We start from the raw sequence: 24,730 nt of genomic DNA, 5'->3' as shown, positions 1-24,730 counted from the left end.
CACCGCCCTCTGAGGCAGAGAATTCCACACTCACCACTCTCTGTGAGAAAAAGTGTTTCCTCGTCTCCGTTCTAAATGGCTTACTCCTTATTCTTAAACTGTGGTCCCTGGTTCTGGACTTCCCCAACATCGGGAACATGTTTCCTGCCTCTGGCATGTCCAAGCCCTTAACAATCTTATATGTTTCAATGAGATACCCTCTCATCCTAAACTCCAGAGTGTACAAGCACAGCTGCTCCATTCTCTCAGCATATGACAGTCCCGCCTTCCGTGGAATTAACCTTTGTAAACCTACACTGCATTCCCTCAATAGCAAGAATGTCCTTCCTCACATTAGGGGACAAAAAATGCACACAATACTCCAGGTGTGGCCTCACTAGGGCTCTGTATAACTGCAGAAGGACCTCTTTGCTCCTATAATCGATTCAATATGATCATAGCTGATAATCCAGAATTAGTACCCCGTTCCTGCCTTCTCGCCATATACCCTGACTCCGCTAGCTTTAAGAACTCTATCTAACTCTCTCTTGAAAGCATACAGAGAATTGCCCTCCCTGCCCTCTGAGGGAGAGAATTCCACAGATTCACAACTCTCTGGGTGAAAACGTTTTTCCTCATCTATGTTCTAAATGGCCTACTCCTAATTCTTAAAATGTGGCCCCTGGTTCTTAGGCTGTCACAGCCTGGAGTGAGCTTGGGGCCTTTCAAATCCAAAACATCACCTATTCTTTTTCTCCAGAGATGCTGCCTGACCTGATGAGTTTCTCCAGCATGTTGTGTCCCCAGCCCTTTGACCCAACTTTTCCACATCGGCCAACATGTCCCAGCTACACTCGTTCCACCTGCCCACATTTGGTCCATATCCCTTCAAACCTCGTATCCATATGTCAAAGTCCGTTTCTTAAAAAGCAGATAGCAACAAATAGCAACAAAAAGCTGTTAAAGGTAAACCATGGCAATCTTTAATTGATTCATCAGATGGGAATGGCAAAGATCTACAATGAGCACAAACGTTGCTCAGTGCTTCTCGAGCTCCACTCACAGAACAAAGGAAAGCTAGCACAATTATACATGTTTCTTATCAGTAAAACACTCCTACCAAGTCTGAATATGGCATGACTGAAAGATTCTGTAGCCTTTCAGAATATAAGAAAAGCTGGGTCTATATCAAGCTCATCCAATAACAAGTTATTACATATCTCTGGAGCGTCAGCTATTTTTTCAATCTTGTCTTCTTCATGGCCTTGAAAAGAAGCACATGTTATTACGCAGGCTGCCATCTTAATGTCTTTATTGAAAAGACAACCTGTCCTCCATATTTTGTTCCATATAATTTACAAAGTCATTCAGACTTGGCACCGAGCGATTCTTTTGTTCTACTAAGCCATGCTTTTGTAGAAGAACGACTCCATTTTAGATTTGACTATTAGATTTGACTATTAGCTCTTTCACATGTACCTGTGTAACTGTTTCTTATATGTTGGGATGGTCCCTGCCTCAACTACCTCCTCTGGCAGCTTGTTCCATACACCTAACACCCTTTGTGTAAAAAAGTTACCCCTCAGATTTCTATTAAATCTTTTCCCCTTCACCTTAAACCTAAGTCCTCTAGTCCTTGATTCACCTTCTCTGGGCAAGAGACTCTGTGTATCTACTGTGCATGTACTAAAATAACATCCAAGCGAGTGGCAATATTCGGTAAAATGGATCTTAGATCACTAACGATTAATTGCAGATTAAAAGATTAAATGTCAATTAAAACTATTAAAACAAATTTACGGAAATACTAAAACACAACTTCTTACCTTTCTTCCAAGATGCAATATCTCCCATTTACTTCAATGGGATCTGTGTACAATGTTAATAAGTGAACTCATGGTATCTTCTACTTGTCGGAAATGGAGCGAGAACAAGTCATCCAGGGCCCCCAGGGCCTGTCTGAGAGAAAGATTACTGTGCTCGCACTATTTAACCAGACAGGATTTCCAGCCCGAGAGCTGGGAAACGTGTGAAAGGTACTGCTGCCCTGTTGATGAGATATCTCCCCCAGAGCACCACGAGGGCAGCTGCGAGACATCCAGCAGGATGGAACATTCCATGGGCGATTTAAACAGACACCTGCACTGGAAACCATGGTGCCCAATGCTCTGCCATTAATAACAGGCATTTTGTGGAAGAAAATGTCATAGGTACAATTTATCTGGTCTTTATTATATCACTGTTTGTGGGAGTATGGTGATTACAAAGATGTGTCTGCATTACAAAGGTGATAAAGCACCGTTGACAGAATTGTGCTTTGGAATATATTTATCTCTCTCTTTCAAACCATTTTATGGCATAGAAGGGCTCCACTCGGCCCATCACGTTCACACTGACCAAATATAACCAAGGTTACAATTTGGAGATAGAAAACGTATTTTAATACATTTCAATAATAACACCTCCCCAGTGACTGAGTGCTGCCATTTGAAATGATAAATTAGTGGCACTGTCTTGACTCTCCAATCAACAACGTGCACGTATCCTTTAACATGGAAACATCTCACAAAAGCAATTTGAGGTAGACATATAATTTGGCCTCCTCCAGATTTTCAGACCAGCAGGATCCACACCTACAGGAGAGAGAAATGGAAATCAAATAAACACAACAGCGTATAATTTTTGTACATATAAAAATCTCTGAAAGCAGCTGCTTCCAAGAATCACAGATGTTGTTGTGCAATATTTCATGAACTGGAGTCACTTGGGCTTTGCGGTAACTCATTATTACGATAAATGCAACACTTCACAACAATATCCATATTTGTGCTTGGTTAACTATCTACCTCAGATTTCATGACATTTTTAGGAAGGTCTCAGGTTATTAAATACTTAACCAACAAAAAGAATGGCAAAGAGAACCACAGGGAAAGTTGGCATGGAATGACACAATCTTTGAACTTCCTTTATCAATTTATAGACATTCAACAAGTACATTCTAAAAAAAATGTGCACAGACTGTCCCTAAAAAAAACAAGTATTTGCCCTCTCTCAAGTAAACACTGAACCGACTGCAGCATTGCCTAAGCCTTGCTTCTTTTTTTGTGTTATAAAACATACATTGAAATTAGTAGGTTTAGGCCATTCGGCCTCTCTCAAGTCAAAACATGGCTGATCATAAAATCCCGTACCTGCCTTCTCTCCATACCCCCTGATCCCCTTAGCCCGAGGGCCACATCTAACTCCCTCTTAAATATAGCCACTGAACTTGCCTCAACTACCCTCTGTGGCAGAGAGTTCCAGAGATTCACCACTTTCTGTGTGAAAAAAGTTCTTCTCATCTCGGTTTTAAAGGATTTCCCCTTAATCCTTAAGCTGTGACCCCTTGTCCTGGACTTCCCTAACATCGGGAACATTGCCATATGCCATATAAGGAATATATTCCTTATATGGCATGGTGGCACAGCGGTAGATTGCTGCCTTACAGCGCCAGAGACCCGCGTTCCATCCTGACTATGGACACTACCTATTCTCTCATGATTTGCATGAGTTTTCTACGGGTGCTCCAGTTTCCTCCCACATTCCAAAGACGTACAGGTTTGTAGGTTAATTGGCTTTGGTAAAAATTGTAAAATTGTTCCAAGTGGGTAGGATAATGCTAGTGCACAGGGATCTCTGGTTAACGCTGGCTCGGTGGACCGAAGGGCCTGTTTCCACCCTTGTATCTCTAAATTTATGATGTGAAGACCCCTCCCAATCCACCCCGCTTCTTATGGGAAAATATAAAGAAAGCTTCCATCTTATCGAAATATTAATAATGCAGCTGTCAGGGTACTTTGTATCTGCACAATGCAGGATACATGAGCTCTTGATGGTTCTCATCCACAGCTAGCATAATATTAATTCCTTGCCTTCTCAACCTTTTAGAGTCATAGTCATACAATGTTGAAACAGACCCTTCGGCCCAATTTGCCCACACTGACCAACATATCACACCTGCACTATTCCCACCTGCCTGCATTGGGCCCATAATCCCTCAAAACCTGTCCTATCCATGTACCTGTTCAAATGATTCTTGTATATTGCAATAGTGCCTGTCTCAACTACTTCCTCCAACAGCTCGTTCCATACATGCACTGTGTGAAAAAGTTATCCCTTGATTTCCTATTAAATCTTTTCCCCGTCACCTCAAATCCTCTGGGTCTCAATTCCCTACTCTGGGCAAGAGACTGCGTCTACCCGATTTTCCTCTCATTATTTTGTATACCTCTATAAGATCACCCCTCATCCTCCTGCGTTCCACGGAAGTCTTAGCCTACTCAATCTCTCCCTATAGTTCAGACCTTGGAGTTCTAGCAACATCCTCATAAATCTTCCATGCACCCTTTCCAGCTTGACAAGATCTTTCCTATAACATGATGCACAGAACTGAACACAATACTCTCCACCAATGTCCCATATAACTGCAACATGACCTTCCGACTTCTACACTAAATACACTGACTGATGGCCAATGTGCCAAAAGCCTCACTTTCAATGAACTATGTACCTGCATTCCTAGATCCCTCTACTCTACAACACTCCCCAGATCCCTACCATTCACTGTGTAGGTCCTGTCCATGTTAGTCTTCCAAAAATGCAACACCACACATTTCTCTGTATCAAATTCCATCAAACTGCCCAAATGCCCAACTGATTAAGATCCTGCTGCAATTTTTGACAATCATCTTCATTATCTACAATACCACTCTCTTTAGTATCATCTGCAAACTTGCTAAACATGCCATGTATGTTGCATCTAAATCAATAATTTTCTTTAATAATTTTGTGAATAATAGCCTCTTGTTTTTCAAAAAAGGTTGCTTATTTGTTTTCCAGCATTAAGCAATCCCAGTTAATTAGTAAAGGCATTAATGAACGTTATTTATGAGGGTAGACACAAAATGCTGGAGTATTTCAGCGGGACTGGCCGCATCTCTGGAGAGAAGACATTGGTGACGTTTCAGGTCGAGACCCTTCTTCAGACCAGCATTTGCAGTTCCTTCCTGTGCAAATTATGAGACTGATCTGGATGTATAAAAAAACATCCAAGAGAGTGGTGATATTTAACAGCTTTAAGGTAGTTCATAAATCACGAAATATTAATTACAGATCAAAAGATTTATAATAGCCTTTTGCATTACATTCTGCAACTTTATACAGTTAGTTAAAATTAGAAGTGAAAGTGGACATAAAAAGAACCGATACAATAGTGTACCGTACTGTACTTAGCTTTATCTGCGCACAATGTCAAAGAAGCTGGCAGGTGCCTCTGGCAGAACTCCTAAGTGTACTGCAGAAAGTATGTGATCTGACTCTAAAATGTTTTTTTCCTGAGCACTTCCCTCTTTTCTGTGCATCTTATCAGTAATAATGTTGGCTGTAGGCGGACAAAGTTCACCATTAAAGAATTCTTAATCACAAGTTCTATTTTCATAATATCTACACAGCCATAAAAAAATTACTCTTGAAAAGTCTCCCATAAGGATGTTTATATGGCTTGACAATACAACAAGCAGCACCATAGTATCAGTACGCAGAGTTAGCAAGTACCAAGCAGAGAAAGTCCTTCAGATCTCTATTTCAGCAATACAAAGAATCATAACAAGGGAGTCACTGGTGTATCCACAGGGGGGAATGCACCTCAGGAAAGAAGTGCCATTGATGCCCTTTCATGCACTGTTCAGTTATGAGAGGATTTATGAAGGAAAGAATTACGAGGTTTCTGTGTAGAGATAAATCTAGGAAAACGTTTATAATTTTTTTGCACCAATTTGTAATGTCTGTGGGATATTTTCCTTTTGTTTACTTTCACTTTTCATTGATGTGTGGTAAGAATGCAGAATCACCCGAGCAGGAAAAATATATTCATCCTAAGTATCTGTGATGGTATGCAGTTGTATCTGAAACACTTAAAGTAATAAACAGAGATTTCTAGGTAATCCTTAAACCAAAAAAATAATCAGACTCAATTACTATTCTTTAGTAATTGAATCTATATAATTAAAAGTCTCATCTTGACCACTTCCTGTTTGCACTGTGCTTTGATTTTAGAAAAAAACGCTACCACATATGGCCATCTTACTCAGTCCTCCTCCGCTGCGCAAGCCCCAAGGATTTTTCCCATCGATGAAAAATAAAAGACTTATTAGTGTTTTATTTTAAAAATCTTGAGATTCTCTCTCCTGTCAATCACCGCCATTAAGGCCACGCCCCTTCTGGTGGGAGGGGGAGGGACTATAAAACCCAGAAGTGTGGATGTGGTTCAGTCTGTCTGCAAGATGGCGAGGGAGAGGTCACGACTCTGTCTGAGCTGGGAAACTACAGAACACTGAGTTTTCAATGTACGTGAATAAATGATTTGTTAGCCCTTAATGAAAATGAAATTAGTAGTTTGGCCTGGCCTGTGCTTGAAACTGCAATGGCAATGGAAATGAAGTGAAAATGCAATGGGATATTTGGCTAGGGCCTGCCCTGTGCTTGAAACTGCAATGGCAATGGAAATGAAGTGAAAATGCAATGAGCTGTTTGGCTTGAGCCTGCCCTGTGCTTGAAAGTGCAATGGCAATGGAAATGAAGTGAAAATGCAATGAGCTGTTTGGCTTGAGCCTGCCCTGTGCTTGAAAGTGCAATGGCAATGGAAATGAAGTGAAAATGCAATGAGCTGTTTGGCTTGAGCCTGCCCTGTGCTTGAAAGTGCAGTGGCAATGGAAATGAAATGAAAATGCAATCAGCTGTTTGGCTTGAGCCTGCCCTGTGCTTGAAAGTGCAATGGCAATGAAAATGAATGAAAATGTAATCAGCTGTTTGGCTTGAGCCTGCCCTGTGCTTGAAAGTGCAATGGCAATAGAAATTAAGTGAAAATGCAATCAGCTGTTTGGCTTGGCCTGCCCTGTGCTTGAAACTGCAATGGCAATGGAAGTGAAATGAAAATGCAATGAGCTATTCGGCCTGCCCTGTGCTTGAAACTGCAATGCAATTGGAAATGAAATGAAATTAGTTATTTGCCTGCCTGAACCCACTTAATTCGGCGCACAAGGCTCCTCTTAGCCAAAAATGCAGTCCCTTTTGCCAAAAATACCCGTACTAGCCCAGGAGGAGCAATTTGCCCCAAAAGCCCCTTGCTAGGCCAGGAAAAGTACAGGAAAAAGTGCCTTTCACTGAGATTTCACTCAGATTTTTTTAAGAGGCCCTTCGGCCCATCAGGCCTGCACTAGCCCAGGAGTCCCTTCGGTCCATCAGTAAGTATTCCCCCCTACAAGTATTAAACTTCACCCCAGTACTTTTCTCCCTCCCTTCATTTGCTCACTATGAGATTGAGACCAGGATAGACTTTCCTCCTTCATTGCTGTGATCTGCAGAAAAAGATGAAAAATGTCTAAAATTGATTCTCCACCCTCTCCCCCTTCTCTCTCTTACAGAGTCTCTCACCTGTTTTGGGCAGAATTTCTGGCAGTTTCTGAGCTGCCAGCCCACCAGGCCTGAGTGACTGAGCTGCCAGCCCGCCAGGCCTGAGTGACTGATCTGCCAGCCCAAAAACCCATTTTGCCCACAACACCCATACTAGTGCTCCAGAACCCCACCCCCCCCCCCCCCGGCCAGCAATATTGGAATTGGTGAAGAGGTGGAATATTGTGTTGGGGGACCAGCCCTCCTGTGTGAACATGGGACCCAACGTGTCCCACCTAGTCTAGTATTATATTATATTTTTCTATTATCATTTTCTAAGTCAACAACAGACAACCCAACTTACTACAGACACAAATATATTTTAGTGTTTATTAAATCTTCTCAGCCACAAACATGTCTAAATCAAATTGGTTTTGTGAGATTTTTTTACGTGAAAGATCTATATAAATGCACATTGTTGATTGAGAGTCAAGACAGTGCCATTAATTTATCATTTCAAATGGCAGCACTCAGTCTCTGGAGAGGTGTTATTATTGAAACATAATTAAAATAGGTTTTCCATCTCCAAATTATATCCTTGGTTATATTTGGCCAGTGTGGACATGATTGGCAGAGATGTTCTCTGCCTTAAACATCTATGATTTTTATTTAGTAAATGCGTCAAATAGTACATATTACCAATCAAAAGTTAGGAATTCTGGACAAAAAGAGTAGATCTAGTGGCATGGTTTCAAAAATGCAGAAGAACCTGGTGGGCTGCCTTTCTTACAGCATTATTAGAGAAACTAAAGCATTTGGGCCAGTTATTATCTGCTCCTGTTAACAAACTCGATGTTGGAGGAAGCAGAATTGAGGTGAAGATCTCCTTTCTAACCTGCACCAGGTATCAGCATAATTTCTTTATCCTTAGTTTAGTACTTTAGAGAAACAGCATGGAAACATGCCCTTTGGCCCACTGAGTCTGCACTATCAGCAATCACCCTGTACTTACACACTTTGGACAATTTATAATTTTACAGAGGCCAATTAGCCTACAAATCTATACACCTTTAGAGTGTGGGAGGAAACCGGACTACCTGGAGAAAACCCACGTGGTCACAGGGAGAACATACAAACTCCATACAAAGAGCACCCCTGGTCAGGATCGAACTAGGGTCTCTGGCGCTGTAAGGTGGCAACTCTACTGCTGCGCCACTGTGTTGTCTTGATTGTTTTAAATCTCTTAAATTTCCAATGAATTGAGGCATGACTTGCATTTAAGATAAATTCTTCATCAAATGAATCTAAATTAATAAAACATTTAAACTATGGTGATATTAATGAGTGGTTAGAAAACTTTAAAATCATACATTTGTTTTTCAGAGATGATATTGAAGGTTTCATTTTTATCATATTTATTTACTTCATATATCCACTTTACTTACCTGATGCTTTGCATGTTCTACTGGAAAGGGGACATTTAAGTAACTGGACTATTAACAATCTTAGTATTAACACATTAGGCACACTTTATACATTCCTTGCTTTCTCAAAATATTAAGCAAAGGGTGATGAAGAATAGTGATATGATTACTTGGACTTGTTTATTTGACTGCTAACAATGTTTTAATATAAAAATTCCATGCTCTAAGATTGCTTACGCCTATTAAATTCATTTCATCCTGTCTACAATGCTACCCACCTTCAATGTTATACAGCTGTTAAATAATTAAATTGTATGTGCGGCAGATATTTAATGCAATATCGTATAACACGTTCATCCATTGCTCATTTTGCATCCAAATATTTTTCCATAAACCAAAGATTAAATTAACTACTTTAGAAAGATGTGAAGCTACCTTATCATAACCGATTGAGAACCTACAGTTTTTCATACTTAATGCTCAGTTCAGTGAGATTTTTTATGTTATATAATATATGTAAGTATCACAATACTCAAAATAATTGAGCTTTCCTAAAGCACTGAGTTTCTGCCTGGACACCATTAACCATGATTGAAAGTGAACCCGTCAAGATTATGTTCTTGCAGAAAGGCAATGGGTAGTTTTATGCGGGAGCATTTGCTGTTGTGAATGACAAATGCTAGCTGAACCAGTCAAGGAGAAAATCATTGTAAAAACACAGCCTAAAGGTGCAGTCAATTAATTGATGGCATAGTGTATGTCAGAACCCATAAATGGTCATATTTTATTTGCAAATAAGCTATCAAGGTTTAAAAAAAACCCCAAAGATTAATTCATCTGGTGTGTAGCATTTCTTGAAAGTACAGAGCTAAAAAACTGTCCTCATTTGATGATTTTGTTAATATGGCTTTTTTTCTGTAATAACATAATGGACAAGGAGGCAATACACAAATTCTGATCATATAAATGAGTATAAAATTCTTCTCTAATGTTTACATTAATTAAAACATGAAGATCCTCTGATTTAGGCTTTCAATTACCTGGTTAATTTGTTGTAAATTCAGCTCTTTGCCAGTGATATTTGCACTGTTTATTTAATTGATATATTTAACTTCCCCAAAATTAACTGAATGGCAACTTCAATTAAAATCTGACAGGTGAAACACATAAATTTGTCTAAATTCAAGGCATCCATTAATGATCTAATGTAAATGAATTTTAACTATTCTTTAAAACTTTTAAGAATGGATTAGAACAAGAAAGAGTTTGAATATGTTAAGATTGTAATATTTTAAACCGATTCACGATGGGTGTGGTGAGAAATGAAGCAGTTATATCAACATGTAAGGGTCCCTTTTCTCTTTTTCTTTATTATTTTTTGTTTTTGTCTTCTTACTCTTCTATAGGCTTTTACTCGTTCACTCCTGGACTGCACTATCTGGTAGTCTAGGGGTTTTACACATCACTATTTCTTTCACTTTCTCTGTTTCTCGCTCTTTTTCTCTTGTTCTTTCTTGTTAAATTTAAAATAGAAGATGTACATTAAATATATTTTGTCATATGCTGCGGTTTATACTACAGTACATTGCTTCTAATAAAAACACACACAAAAAAAATATTGTGATATTTGTTCAGTATGTAGCAAATTACTTGTCCTCTCCTCTTGTATTCAGAGTACATAGAGCAAAATCGGTAATTTTTAAGTCAAAGCCGGTTGCGATGTTAGTTGAAGGTGGTTGCCGGAGGTTGCAGGTGGTGGAACGTCTTACATCCCTAGCATCGCAACTGGTTACTAGCATCGCAACCAGCTTTGATGAAAAAATTAACGATTTTTAAAATGACAAATTATTTTTAGTCGTGGCCGGTTTGGAATTTTTTTAAATAATCGCCGGAACATAGAAGAAATGGAAACCACTTTCGACCATTAGGGAGACTGACTAAAACCTCAGAGAACCATACGGAAACCTTGGGTGGGGCACAAAGTCTCCAGAGGTTTCCGTTCAGGTTTCCTAAGTGGGACAGGGGCATTAGGAAGGAACTGCAGGTGCTGGTTTCCACCGAAGATTGACGCAAAAGGTTGGAGTAACTCAGTGAATCCAGGAGTACCCAAGTAATTTACTGCAAATTAACTACATTTTAAAAGTTATTATAGTCGTTATGTAAACTTGACTGCCAGATCTCTTTAAAGGTCAAATGTTTTGCATACCTGCTGCTGATATGGGAAAGAGTTAATTAGAACAACCTCCCTGACCATTCTTGATGGTGCAATTAGATAAAAACATAGAAACATAGAAAATAGGTGCAGGAGTAGGCCATTCAGCCCTTCGAGCCTGCACCGCCATTCAATATGATCATGGCTGATCATCCACCTCATTATCCCGTACATGCCTTCTCTCCAAACCCCCTGATCCCTTTAGCCACAAGGGCCACATCTAACTCCCTCTTAAATATAGCCAATGAACTAGCTTCAACTACCTTTTGTGGCAGAGAATACCACAGATTCACCACTCTCTGTGCAAAAAATGTTTTTCTCATCTCAGTCCTAAAATACTTCCCCCTTATCCTTAAACTGTGTCCCCTTGTTCTGGACTTCCCCAACATCGGGAACAATCTTCCTGCATCTAGCCTGTCCAACCACTTAAGAATTTTATAAGTTTCTATAAGATCCCCCCTCAATCTTCTAAATTCTAGCGCGTCCAAGCCAAGTCTATCCAGTCTTTCTTCATATGAAAGTCCTGCTATCCCAGGAATCAGTCTGGTGAACCGTCTCTGTACTCCCTCTATGGCAAGAATGTCTTTCCTCAGATTAGGAGACCAAAACTGTACGCAATACTCCAGGTGTGGTCTCACCAAGACCCTGTACAACTGCAATAGAACCTCCCTGCTCCTATACTCAAATTCTTTTGCTATGAATGCTAACATACCATTCGCTTTCTTCACTGCCTGCTGCACTTGCACACCTACTTTCAATGTACCATGACACCTAGGTCTCGTTGCATCTCCCCTTTTCCTAATCAGCCACCATTCAGGTAATAGTCTACTTTCCCGTTTTTGCCACCAAAGTGGATAACCTCACATTTATCCACATTATACTGCATCCGCCATGCATTTGCCCACTCACCCAACCTATCCAAGTCACCTTGCAGCCTCCTAGCATCCTCCTCACAGCTAACACTGCCCCCCAGCTTCGTGTCATCTGCAAGCTTGGAGATGTTGCATTCAATTCCCTCATCCAGATCATTAAGATATATTGTAAATAGCACTGAACCTTGCAGTACCCCACTAGTCACTGCCTGCCATTCTGAAAAGGACCCGTTTACTCCTACTCTTTGCTTCCTGTCTGCCAGCCAGTTCTCTATCCACATCAATACTGAACCCCCAATACTGTGTGCTTTAAGTTTGTATACTAATCTCTTATGTGGGACATAGAAACATAGAAACATAGAAAATAGGTGCAGGTGTAGGCCATTCGGCCCTTTGAGCCTGCACCGCCATTCAATATGATCATGGCTGATCATCCAACTCAGTATCCCATACCTGCCTTCTCTCCATACCCCTGATCCCTTTAGCCACAAGGGCCACATCTAACTTCCTCTTAAATATAGCCAATGAACTGGCCTCAACTACCTTCTGTGGCAGAGAATAGTAAGATTAAACGAGAACTTACCAGTTTGAAGTTTAATCGTTATTTTATGAGGAGTTACGATGAGGAATTACGTGAAGACCCCGCCAGCACGCATGCGCGACATTCTTCAAAGCAGCGGTGTGGAATCTCAGAAATAGTAATTGAAGTACATAGTAAAGGAGTGTTTGAATCTGAATTGAAATTGAATCTGAATCTGAATCTAAAGACAAGGAGAACTAAGATACCAGTTGACCTTTATAATTGAGGGCGGGAGCGGAGAGCATGTAATCCCTCATCGTAACTCCTCATAAAATAAAGATCAAACTTCAAACTGGTAAGTTCTCATTTAATCTTACTATTTTACTTCGGAGTCACGTGAGTGATTACGTGAAGATTTTAAAGCTCTGTGATTTCAAGCCGTGAAACAGTCCATGCTTCACTCACTGCCGAAGTCATTCAAGGGAGAAAGTATGTTATTTTATTCAGACATGCATCCAATTCAGGAAATAACAATTTATTTTGACAAAATAATCCTCCCTAGGGCTAAATATATTGCAGAATTCAAACTTGATTCTGCAATACCGCAGGTTTGATTATTGGTTTATTATAAAGAATTGGAAGGTCTTTCTCTAGACCATCCTGCTGTTGCCAGGATATGGTCCATAGGCACTTCCTTGTCTCTAACTGCCAGTGTTGCTGTTGCCCTTGTGGATAGAAACTTAAGATGTCAGTATCCACCCCAGCAGCTCCGAGGCCTGAGTCAACTAGCGATGGTTAGTGCTGATACCCGGCCATTAGGCTGCTTGTGGCTGCCCATAGTGCTAATTTACTTCCTCTTAAGTTTTTGTAGTTTTAAGGTATAATAGAAGGTGTGTCATTACACATGGTCAGGTGTCATTTGGGTATATCTGGAATTCTAAATTTTGTCCTTATGTTCATGGTCTATCTTGTTTAACAAGCTCCAATATGCAAAGTTATCTTTTCTGGAGATGCCATCATTTATCCCAGTCTCAGTTTATGTAGAAACTGGACCCCTAGAGCTGAGACCAATACTATCAGCATACTGTTTTGTAAAATGTCAGTCCCACTGTACCCCCAGATCGCATTGTTTGCTGCAGACATTTTTAACGAAGTAAAGTTCACAGGAGGCCTATACTTCTGCGTAGTTTTGTTGCCTGTTTCTGCAGAAGAAGGAAATACAGGTAGTCGATGCTCGCCACCAGACTGGTCTGTAATGGTACTTTTCGTTGATCTGTAATTTTGGTGATCACTCCCAGTAGCTCCTTAGGATTCTGCACCCCCTGCACACTGCCGCTTTCTTCAGCCACGTCCCCTACTTCCGGACTAGCCCAGCCCTGGTCCACATCGCATTCCTCTATCGAGGGAGATGCATTGTTTTACAGCCCTCGATAAGGTGCTGTAATGGGAGTGCGAAGACTCCCATGATGAGCTTGCTCCATCTCCCGGAGCAAGTCACGGGCGGACCTCTGCTACACTTGGTCAGCGCGCCCCTTCGGCCGGACTCAGATGAGTATGATCGGCCAGGCTGAATCCTGCTGGGCTTTGCCTCCAGCCTGCTGTGCTGCTTTGAGCTGTACGACTCATGGCGCTGGATTCAGCTTGGAGTCGGTAAGTGGACCTTAGTAACCACGCCAACGGTCACTTTCACTGCCATTGGGCAGTGCGTCCTCCTGGCCGGACACCCTGAGTCTATCGGCCGTACCGACTCCTGCCTGCCTGCAGCCAGCTGTGTTGTTTCCAGGCATACAGCTCGCGGTGCTGGGCTCAGCCTGCACCGGTCGTACCCGGCTGTCGGCTGCCGGAACCTTCCTAGTTCCTCACAGCCTGTGGTCCTGGAACCGCTGTTTGACCATGGCTTGTTGGCTGCTGGGAACTTTCCCTAGTTCCCCGCAGCCTGCGGTCCTGGAGCCGCTGGGAGCCCATGGCTGCCAGCTGCCGGGAACTACCTCGTTCACTTCAGCAGCCTGCGGTCCTGGAGCCGCTGGACGTCCGTGGGTTAGCTGTCGGGACCTACCTTGATCCCCGCAGCCTGCGGTCCTGGAGCCGCTGGTAGCCCGTGGCTGTCGGCTAACGGGACCTACTTGGTTCCCCGTGGCAGCCTGCGATCCAGGTCCGTTTTTTCTTCCCCTTGTCCAAAGTGCTGTAACATAAAGCACAGCAAGGGGAAGAAATACAACTTCAATTTTTCCTTACCTGTGTAGGTCCGTTTGAATTTTTCCCGCGGGAGCGCTCCACCCCCGCCCGTCGCTGTTGCATTGGCGGGGTCTTCACGTAGTCACTCACGTGACTCCGAAGTAAAATTCCAGAGATTCACCACTCTGTGTGAAAAATGTTTTTCTCATATCGGTCCTAAAAGATTTCCCCCTTATCCTTAAACTGTGACCCCTTGTTCTGAACTTTCCCAACATCAGGAACAATCTTCCTGCATCTAGCCTGTCCAACCCCGTAAGAATTTTGTAAGTTTCTATAAGATCCCCCCTCAATCTTCTAAATTCTAACGAGTACAAGCCGAGTCTATCTAGTCTTTCTTCATATGAGTCCTGACATCCCAGGAATCAGTCTGGTGAACTTTCTCTGTACTCCCTCTATGGCAAGAATGTCTTTCCTCAGGTTAGGAGACCAAAACTGTGCACAATACTCCAGGTGTGGTATCACCAAGACCCTGTACAACTGCAGTAGAACCTCCCTGCTCCTATACTCAAATCCTTTTGCTTTGACCTTGTCGAAAGCCTTCTGAAAGTCCAGATATAACACATCCACCGGTTCTCCCTTATCCACTCTACTAGATACATCCTCGATAAATTCTATAAGATTCATCAGATATGATTTACCTTTCATAAATCCATGCTGACTTTGTCCAATGATTTCACCACTTTCCAAATGTGCTGCTGTCCCATCTTTAATAACTGACTCAAGCATTTTCCCCACTACCGATGTTAGACTAACTGGTCTGTTATTCCCTGTTTTCTCTCTCCCCCTTTATAAAAAAATAGGGTTACATTAGCTACCCTCCAATCCTCAGGAACTAAAGAATCTAAAGAATTTTGAAAAATTATCACTAATGCATCCACTATTTCTGAGGCTACTTCCTTAAGTACTCTGGGATGCAGCCTAGTACCCTGGGGATTTATCGGCCTTTAATCCATTCAATTTACCTAACACCACTTCCCGGCTAACCTGGATTTCACTCAGTTCCTCCGTCTCATTTGACCCCTGGTCCCCTGTTTGACCCCCGATCTTTTATGTTCTGCTGAGCAAGCAAATTGATCCTCAATTTATCTTATTTGAAGGTGTCGACTCAGTACAGACATCTGCACTAAAATAAAACGGAGAAAAAAAATGGGTGTGTTCAATTTCTACACCAGAATGTAAATTTTTTTGGAATATGGTAATGAAACGCGCAAGTGTTTCACATGTGCGACTGAACAAACCTATTAATGTTGGTAAAGTGTGGTATGTGAGTGATTGTGGTGTGGTGATGGTGCACTTGGTGGAAAATATGGAATCATGACTCGTGAAAGTTAATTGATAACTAAAATCATTTCCAAATGAGAATTATAGAAAACTGGATTGTTAAAAAATGAATTGTATCAGTTTGGAACGTGTCAGCTCCGCTTACTGCTGCAGCATGGAGTAATCTCATGTTTCTTAATTCATATAATTAAACCATAGAACCATTGAACCATTTAAAAGTATATCTTGCAGTGAAACAGTGAAGCCTAAACAGAATAGCAGGGCCTTGTATGAACAATTATTCTCACATGGTAAGCATTGCCGATAAAACGGTTAAGAAAAATTTATTGGCCCAAATATATTCTCCAGAGATGCCGCCTGACCTGTTGAATTACTCCAGCATGTTGTGTCTGTCTTTAGTATAAACCATCATCTGCAGTTCCTTCTTATTACAGTTTGGCTGCTCCACTGCAAAATCTCCATGAGGTATCCATTTTCTCCAGAATTGATGCCTGACCTACTGAGTCACTTTGTGCTGATCCTTTGTGTACGTGCAGAAATTGCTTATGTTTTGGCTTAAAAAAGGACACAAAGTGCTGGAGGAACTCAGTGGATCAAGCATCTCTGCAGAACATGGATAGGTGATGTTTCGGATCGGGACCCAACACATTGTGTCCTTCTCTGTAAACCAGCATTTGCATTTCCTTGTTTCTACTTTATGTTTTCTGGGTTGCCGTCTAGTTTTTTGACAGTTCTAACCCCAAAATTAACAGTTGGTTATTTTTTTATTGTTATGTGTAAGAAAAATGTACTTTGTAGATTTTGTGGTTTGTGCCAGAATTTTCTAAAACAGGCAAACTATCAACTCACAACACTGCTATTAAAGAAATGCTGAAGAAATATTTCAATAGCCAAATCACAATTTAGCCAATTGGCAAAATTATCAAAAGCAATGAATGACTTTGAAGATCAAAAACTATTCATATTATCAACATATTTAAAGTTCATTACATCCCACAAAATAAGAAAATTAAAACACTAGTCCAAAGACTAGTCTGGACACATCGTCTTAGATTCGTCCAGACTTAGACTAAATAAGATTAGACTTATACTTGATCTTATAGCTGTACACTGTAGACGGCAGTAATCATGTAATCATCGATTGTAATCATGTATATTCATTCTGCAGACTGGATAGCATGCAACAAAAAGCTTAATTTCACTGTACCTCAGTACTCGTGACAATAAACTAAACGAAAACTAAAAAAAAAACTAAACTAACACAAATTGAGTTTGATAATTTAGAGGACTGGCTAAGTTGGGACTTCGGTGTTTAAATATTTGTTCCGCATTTCTTTAATAGGAGAGCAATGATTATGGTGGTTTGCCTCTTCCAGAAAACCTATATCAATAAAAGTTTGGTATATTTTTAAATGTGTGTTAAACAGTAAAATAACAATATGCGGACATCTTCTCCATGAACTTAAACTTTAATAATACATTCCCTGAATGTTATAACTGAAAAGCTTATCTATGTATTTGAGTTTTGGAACCAGAACTGATATTACCTACTAGAAGGTAATATTAGGTAAGGGATCAGGGATTGATCTTATTTTGAAATTACTTCCTCAATAATTCAGTATTTATTGACTTGAGGTCATGAGACATTTCCCAACAGTCATGTTGAATTTTTCACAATGTATAGATGATGAAAGTCATAATTAAATTTTGCCTGTGCCAGCTGGTTTGTGAATTACTAATACATTTTGCTTTTGTTTTTTTTGCTTATATACACTTAATGTAATGGATGGCTTGTCACTTGCTCAATTCTCCACACCAGACCTGTTCTTATGTACAACATAAAGGAAGCATGCATAAGATAGTCAAATTACTTGATATTTGGGAAAGTTAAGCCCAAATTGTTATTTTAACTCTATGAGTTTCATTGCTTGTGTCATGTTAATAATATCACCCTTAACCATGTCTGATTTGAATCAGGTTCCTTTCTAATTGAGATTTGACATGATATGCAGGATGAAAAGCATGATAATAATGGGCCATTTCTTTTTTTTGTTAGTATCTACTTATGTTCTCACTTCATGGTATGATTTAGTCAAATAAAATATACTGACACATAATGCCCCTGTCCCACTTAAGAAACCTGAACGGAAACCTCTGGAGATTTTGTGCCCCACCCAAGGTTTCCGTGTGGTTCCCAGAGGTTTTTGTCAGTCTCACTACCTGCTTCCACTACCTGCAACCTCCTGCAACCTCCGGGAACCGCATGGAAAACTTGGGTGGGGCGCAAAGTCTCCAGAGGTTTCCGTTCAGGTTTCCTAAGCGGGACAGGGGCATTAGGGACGATTCCTTGAGCAAAACACAAAGTGCTGGTGGAACTCAGCAGGTCAGGCAGCATCTGGGGCTGGAAATGGACAGGCGACATTTTGGGTTGGAACCCCTCATTAGATTGCAGACAATTCCTTCATGACTGCCAGAGAAATTGCCCCAGACCAACTGTTGAGCTGTCCAAAGCATTTACAGAAATGTGAAAGAAGCATCAAGCACTTAACCTCCCATTTCTGTGTAAAATAATAACTTTCTCCTTGAAAACTATAAAGACAATGTATGTCTACATTAGTGACATTTAAATTATGTAAATACATGAAAAATTTAGATCATGTTTTAGATGTTTTTACAGGTCTCCTCTGCCTCCAATGGGCCAAATCTTCTTCTATATGCTCCCTGGTAGAGCCATAATCTTGTGATTACCTCTGTCTCCTTTTTCATTTTCATCATTGATTGTCTAAACTTATCTTGTCCATGAGACCCTCTTTTGAATGTACCAATCTTACATCAACCAATTACGGGGTGGCACGGGGTAGTAGAGTTGCTGCTTTACAATGCCTGGGTTCAATCCTGACTATGGATGCTGTCTGTATGGAGTTTATATATTCTCCCTGTGACTGCGTGGGCTTCCTCTGAGTGCTCTGGTTTCCTCCCACAATCCAAAGACATATGGGTTTGGAGGTTATTAGGTTTTGGGGAAAATTGTAAACTGTGCCTAGTGTGTAAGATAGTGCTAGTGTACAGGATGACTATTGGTCCGCACGGACTCGGTGGGCTGAAAGCCCTGTTTCTGCTCTTTATCTCTGAAGTCCAAAGTCAATCAATGTTTCTTCTTGTCTCTCATGATAGTTAATATAGTTAAAAGGTCTCACGCAACAGGTGCAGCTTTCCCATTGTTCAAATCTGTCATCATTAATCTTCTTTGTAATAAAAAGAAACAAACGGACCAGCTGTTGTTACAAACAAAGGTTCCAAAACCAACCTTCCTTTCCCCAGTTTACGTACCAGTTTGTGGTTGGGATTGGTCTTCCTCTGCCAAGGCCCATTGATCCAGTGAGCCCAAGCATCGTTGGTCAGCTGAAGGTCTACCCATGAGGTTTTACCCTAAAACATAGTTTAGTTCAGTTTAGTTTATTGTCACGTGTTCCAAGTTGCAGTGAAAAGCTTTTGTTGCATGCTAAACAGTCAGCAGAAAGACAATCGAGCTATTCACAGTATACAGATACACGATAATGGAACTATATAAGTAACTCAAAGTTAATAAAGTTAACTATATAAGTACCTCAAAGTCAAAATGTCATTTTTGAATCTGAAGGTTCTATTTAGTTGCTGTTCCTTGAAAGCATAAAGTGCTAAAAAAAACCTCAACTAATCAGGCCACATTTTGTTTAGTTTAATTAAGTTCAGAGATACAACATGGAAACAGGCCCTTTGGCCCATCAAATCCACACCAACCATTGACCATCCATAGACTAATTCTATGTTATCCCATTTTTACATGCTATACACTAAGGACAATTTGCAAAAGCCAATGAACCTACAAACATTGGAATGTGGGAAGTAACTGGAGTACCCAGGGAAAACACATGTGGCCAAACTCTACACAGGCAGCACCCGTAGTCAGCATCGAAGACTGGATAGACTTGGTTTATACTCTCTAGAATTTAGGAGATTGAGAGGGGATCTTATAGAAACTTACAAAATTCTTAAGGGGTTGGACAGTCTAGATGCAGGAAGATTGTTCCCGATGTTGGGGAAGTCCAGGACAAGGGGTCACAGCTTAAGGATAAGGGGGAAATCCTTTAAAACCGAGATGAGAAAAACTTTTTTCACACAGAGAGTGGTGAATCTCTGGAACTCTCTGGCACAGAGGGTAGTTCATTGGCTATATTTAAGAGGGAGTTAGATGTGGCCCTTGTGGCTAAAGGGATCAGAGGGTATGGAGAGAAGCCAGGTACAGGATACTGAGTTGGATGACCAGCCATGATCATATTGAATGGCGGTGCAGGCTCCAAGGGCCGAATGGCCTACTCCTGCACCTAATTTCTATGTTTCTAATGCTGAGAGGCAGCAGGGCTTTAGTTGTGCCACTCTGCTGTCCCCAGGGGAGATACATTGGGGAGAGAAACAGAGGTAACAGTTCAGGTTGATGGCCTGAATGCTGCCTGTCCTGCAAGGTTTCCCCGGCATTCTCCATCTGCATTTCAGATGTCCAGTATCTGCAGTTTCTTGGTTTTCATTTTACTGTAAGTGCCAGATTGTGAAAAAAACTCTGCAGTATTCGAGTAATTTGGATGTAAAGTAACCTGAGAATTATTTTATCATTGTTTTTGCGCTATTGCATTTTAATACAAATTATTTCCAGTTTTTTTATGTAGGGAGAAACTACAGATGCTGGTTTACACTGAAGATAGATGCAAAAGGTAGGGGCCAGGTAGCATCTCTGGAGAAAAGGTATAGGTGACATTTTGGGATGAGACCCTTCTTCAGTCTGAGAGTCAAGGGAGAGATAAACTAGAGGTATGAAAAGGTACAAAGAACATATTAGTCATGAAGATAGCCACAAAATGCTGGAGTAACTCAGCGGGACAGGCAGCATCTCTGGAGAGAAGGAAAGGGGGATGTTTCGGGTCTCAACCCCGAAACATCACCCATGAGTCTGAAGAAGGGTCTCAACCCGAAACATCACCCATTCCTTCTCTCCAGAGATGCTGCCTGTCCTGCTGGGTTACTCCAGCATTTTGTTTCTAGTTTCAGTTTAAACTAGCATCCACAGTTGCTTCCGACACATATTTTGTCATGTTGAGTATAAAGATAGTAATCAGGGACTCACAGTCTGAGATAAAGTCTGGAATCTACAGGTCAATATACTTCAGTCACTCACCAGTTAGTACCCACTCACCGCAACATGTTGAGAACATGTCATACATTTAATTATCAAGATAAACAAGCAAGGCTGAAGCGTATGTTTATAATATTGATCCCTTTCAAGATCTGGATTTTTAAAATCAGACGTTGAATAGAATATGGGATTGTTTTAGATTAGAGATCTTTCACTGTGCCTACCAACACATGACAATAAAGTTACCTTGAATCATTAATGATACGCTGAAGAATTGAAAGTTACTGAGTTCTTCTGTGAACTATTAGACTACATAAATTATATCTGTGGAAGAAAATATTAATATTCTTCCTTACTTAATTTTGATTGGTATTGAAGGTTACGAAATGGTGTTTGGATGACAATCAGCATCTCTCATTGACCAGGTGTGGAAGAGGTTCGAGGGAATCGGCAAAGTAAGATTAGATATACAACTTCTTGTCTAGGAATGTGTTGAAGGGTGGATGGTAAACGTAAACATGAAATAGTAGACGGAGATAAGGAAGCTTGTTTCTCTCGGCAGTGTGTTACAGTAGACCTACCGCCAGTAGCGTAGATAAGTTGCAGTAAATGGGGAACTTATGATTGGCTCGAGGAGGGGATGGTGTTTGACTTGTATTAACCATCTGTTGTTGAATAAGATTGACATGAACAAAAAGTATGTTATTACTAATGAAATAATTGGACCCATGTTGTAGATAGTATATTTTCGTATTGTTATATCTGACAAAAAACATGTTGTTTACTGCACAGTATAACTGTCGGCTGTTCCCGATATTGGGGGATTCCAGAACCACGGGCCACAGTTTAAAAATAAGGAGTAAGCCATTTAGAACGGAGATGAGGAAAAACTTTTTCACACAGAGAGTTGTGAGTCTGTAGAATTCTCTGCCTCAGAAGGCGGTGGAGGCCAGTTCTCTGGATGCTTTCAAGAGATAGTTAGATAGAGCTCTTAAAGATAGCGGAGTCAGGGGATATGGGGAGAAGGCAGGAACGGGGTATTTTGTGGATTGTGGATGATCAGCCATGATCACATTGAATGGTGGTGCTGGTTCAAAGAGCCAAATGGCCTACTCCTGTACCTATTGTCTATTGGCTAATTCTGCTGTGAAGTCAGAGAACTAGTGAGCAGTTTTCTGCCGCCATCTCTCCATGGTATCATGCAATAAAATCTCGAAGCAAACCTGCAAAGCCTCCGCTTTTCATTTTCCTTTCATTTCCCTATAACTTAATTTATTCCACAATATCATACCATGACTTTTTTACAAATGCTAACAAATAGCATAGAACATGAATAAAGGAGATTTTTCTTCTTTAGACATCAGTCCAGGATCATTTGATTTATCAATTTAAGTCACACAGCAGGTAGCTGAGGAGGATGATTCACCGGGCTAAACCAGAAATAATTGCCATTGTAACAGTATGAGACAAATGTCAAACTTAAAAGTCTTTAGGATGAATATTTGATACTTCAAGGCCTCAGCTCTAATAGAAATCATTGGCAGCATTAACAAAAGGAAAGAATTACGAGAGAGATGAATGATACCTCTTTCAAGGACAAAAAATAAACATGCATGTTGCAAAGCATAATAAGACACTGAACTGGATAATCATCATTATATAAAAGTGTATAGATATTCCATCCCTAATTATTATCCGCAAAATTCAATTCTACAAGTTAGGAAGTTCAGAAAGCTAATGAAACCTAAAGTTGCAGTTGCTGCTCTGTATGAGATAAAATCTTCATTCAATAGCTAATTAACGTATACTTGAATATTAAATATATTTTTGGTCTAGATGTTCAAATTATTTCAAATGTTATTTCAAAATATTCCTTTTAATTTATTCACGGAATGTGAGAGTCATTGGCAAGGTTACAATTTATTGCACTTTCCAAATTACTCTTCAGAAGAGGGTGGTGAGCTGTCTACATGAACTACTGCAGTCCTTGGTGTGATGCTAAGTCATAGTGTTGTCAGCTAAAGGTGCTGATGTAGAACTGAACTTGGTAAACAGATGCTCCCTGACCCCACTGAGTTACTCCAGCATTTCGTGTCTCTTTTTTGTGAAGCGGCATCTGCAGTTCTTTGTATCCACTACTCTGGTAGAACACTCAGTATTCAGATATCTGGCATTTAAAGAACAAAGATGCAATTTCATCCTGTTATTGTAAGGGGCTGCTGTTTATAATTGCTAACGGCTGCATTCACTGACCCTGTGGAAAGTTGTGGAAATGGATTGCAGATCTGAGCATCAATGCTGCAATACCTCAGGGTTATCTCCTTCTGTCTGGAACATCTCAATAGGGGCAGAGCGTTACTAAATAAGCTTCAATGATGCTTTATTGTCACATGTGCAGTGAAATTAATTGTTTTTGCAAACAATGCAGTAAAATCATATAGTAGACTATGCCTGGGCAGTGCACAATGGTTTGCCACATTTCTGGCATCGACAAAGGTTCAAAAGTTCTTAGTATTGTCTTATCTTCTCGCAGCGGAGAACCAGGCCTGCTGCCACATGTGGCCGCAGGTTGCCCACTGGGTCCATCTAAGTTCTCGGTGGCCCCACACTGGGTCCCTGTTTGTTCTCTCGGTGCCTCCCCATACCTGGTCCCTGTTTGTTCTCGTCCCCCACCCTGGTCCCTCCACTGCCCCCCCCCCCCCCCCCCCCCCCCACTGCTGGGTCCCTCGTTGATCGTGGTGGTGTGGCCTACCGAGTCCTTCTTTGAGTGTAGGAAAGAACTGTAGATGCTGGTTTAAATCGAAGATAGACACAAAATGCTGAAGTAACTCGGAAGGACGGGCAGCATCTCTGGAGAGAAGGAATGGGTGACGTTTCGGGTCGAGACCCTTCTTCAGACTGAGGGCCAGGGGAAAGGTAAAATGAGAGACATAGATGGTGATGTAGAGAGATTTTGGGCCTATCTTCGAGTCCTTCTTTGATGTTGGCAGTGCAGACCAAAAATACAACTTTGTTGTTGCGTAGCAGCCGGCCTAGCACCCCCGTGCTGAGATCAGCTTAAAAACATTTCAACTGAAGACGGACGGCATGCTGAATATATATTATGATTATTAACATTGATTATGCAGAATACGGAAATAAAGTTGATACTTTCAACAAAGGAGGACTTCAATCTCAAGCCGTCAAGTTGGCACATTTTCAAGTTAACGTTCAATTTTTAGTTCTGTTTAGCATATCACATAAAAAAACACAACATAGACAAAGTGAACAGCAGACTGTGATCAATAATTCAATGTGAAGTCAGATAAAATGGCTAACAGCATCAAAGGATTCAAATCTTTAAAGCCAGCTGGAAAAATCCAATTCGATATCTTTCTTCTTGTTGGTAATTCATGTAACAGCTGGCAGATGAGAAGTGTAACAACAAGCTGTTCATTCTTTGGGATGTGGTACATGTCCATAGTTTGGGTCCGTAAGTGCCCACCACTATGCATTCCACCCCAAATTCAATTGAATATTCTTTAAATATTACAACATTTTAGGTGAATTGGACCTTGGTGCGATGGTTGTTTACTGCTGTATCTATTAATAATTGTTAGATATTCTTCTTCC

General features: G+C 40.8%; 1 long non-coding RNA gene across 2 annotated transcripts in view; it reads right to left on the bottom strand.

The window, feature by feature from the left end:
• Nucleotides 1–378: 378 nt before the first annotated feature.
• Nucleotides 379–24,730, bottom strand: part of LOC129698160 (uncharacterized) — a 52,608-nt gene continuing 28,256 nt past the window's right edge. For both annotated transcript variants that reach the window (XR_008723626.1, XR_008723627.1), the window contains 2 exons: nt 19,282–19,380; nt 379–2,612 (listed from right to left, as the gene is read on the bottom strand). This is a non-coding gene — a long non-coding RNA (uncharacterized LOC129698160). The remainder of the gene's footprint in view (nt 2,613–19,281; nt 19,381–24,730) is intronic.

The sequence above is a fragment of the Leucoraja erinacea genome, chromosome 6 (assembly GCF_028641065.1).
Source record: "Leucoraja erinacea ecotype New England chromosome 6, Leri_hhj_1, whole genome shotgun sequence".
Classification (NCBI taxonomy): Eukaryota; Metazoa; Chordata; class Chondrichthyes; order Rajiformes; family Rajidae; genus Leucoraja; species Leucoraja erinaceus.
Note: the sequence above shows the minus strand (reverse complement) of the source record. Positions and strands in the feature narration are given on the sequence as shown.